Here is a 1,352-nt window from a genome sequence, read left to right on the forward strand (position 1 = left end):
GAAAGTGTGCTGCTGTAGTAAATTTCGTAGAACAACCATCAGTACCTCACACAGCGTAAACCGCTGGACACAAGTATACAGGTGGAATCGTTATTGCTGAGCTCGCGAAGCGAGCGAAGCTCTAGGGGCAGACTTTTCTGGGCCAATTCCGGTCACCGCTGCTCCTGTAGGGAGACTTGAGGGGAGGAGGGGAGACGGGAAGGGGGAGCTGGGCCATTGTTTGCTAATTAGATATTACCACGCTGGTGGTGTCTACTGTCTACCAATGACGTCCAACCTGCGCCCCGACCATAGGTACGGCCGAGGGGGAAATAACTCGTGGAGTAAGTGTAGTACGTGCGGCCGTCGCACTTCCGCAACCCGGCGCAGGTGCAGACCGAGCTGCAGAAGATGACGGGCAACATAACGTTCCACCTGCCCGGCAACGACTCGTTCTGGGTAAGCGCGCGCAAAGCAACAGCCGTGCCTGCTGCCGGCAGATTTACCTCAAGCTGGACGTGCGGCACAACAACCAGTGGAAGGAGAACGCCTTCGTCTTCAACATCCCGGGCGGCGGCTGCACCGCCATGCGCACGTACGCCACGGAGGCCTACCAGACCGTCTTCAAGCGCGACCCCAATCTGACGGAGACCTGCATCTTCCCGAAGGTAAGGCTCCTCCACAGCGGCTACAGTAAGTCTAGTGCCCTAAAGCCTAAACCCAAAACTCGTTTCAAAACTGACAGGGGATCCACCAGATAAACGACATGCCACTCAACTTCTCCTTCCCCAAGATGGCCGTCATACAGTACAGACACTGGCGAGTGCAGTTCACAGGCGGAATACGGAGAAGAACCACGCTCTGTATGATGGCAGAGGCAAAGACTCTGCCAAAGCTGTAGGGCAGTGGTACAGGCAGTTGGAAAATGAAGGGTACTTAATTACAGGCATTTGGCGTTTAGTTCCGCACCAACCAATATCTTTGCCAGAGTATCAAAAGTCTCTCTTCGACCCCTTACAGCCGAATGCCTGGTGAATAAAATAGATGAAGGTAGAGTGCTAATATGGAAAATGCGAATTGAAGGTAGGTAAATACTATGGGAAATTGTAAGTTACGTACCAATAATTTTCTCACATGAATATTAAGAAAAACAATATATTTGTTCAATTTAACACTTTACAGTGAGCAAGCTATCTGCTTGTAATGGTATTAATTGGTATAGAAAACTAGAAAAAAGTTACGAAACAAATTAGTTTTTTCATAAAAGAACATACAAAAAGGAAACAAGTACTATAGTATTCTTAACTATCACAAATACTACCAAATTACCATGAGAGTGAACTATTCCTTGAATTCACAATCCATAAAAGAAG

At 48.2% G+C, this 1,352-nt stretch overlaps 1 protein-coding gene and 1 long non-coding RNA gene across 2 annotated transcripts in view; one reads left to right on the top strand and one right to left on the bottom strand.

Moving 5' to 3' along the window:
* Nucleotides 1-1,352, bottom strand: part of LOC113212277 (uncharacterized) — a 34,852-nt gene that overhangs the window by 2,519 nt on the left and 30,981 nt on the right. The window lies entirely within an intron of this gene.
* LOC127749120 (uncharacterized) lies at nt 359-1,346 on the top strand. The gene is made up of 3 exons (XR_008010975.1): nt 359-647; nt 725-1,062; nt 1,162-1,346. It is a non-coding gene; the product is annotated as an uncharacterized LOC127749120 (long non-coding RNA).

Source organism: Frankliniella occidentalis, unplaced genomic scaffold (genome assembly GCF_000697945.3).
Source record: "Frankliniella occidentalis isolate FOCC.00 unplaced genomic scaffold, Focc_3.1 Scaffold33, whole genome shotgun sequence".
NCBI classification, from domain to species: domain Eukaryota; kingdom Metazoa; phylum Arthropoda; class Insecta; order Thysanoptera; family Thripidae; genus Frankliniella; species Frankliniella occidentalis.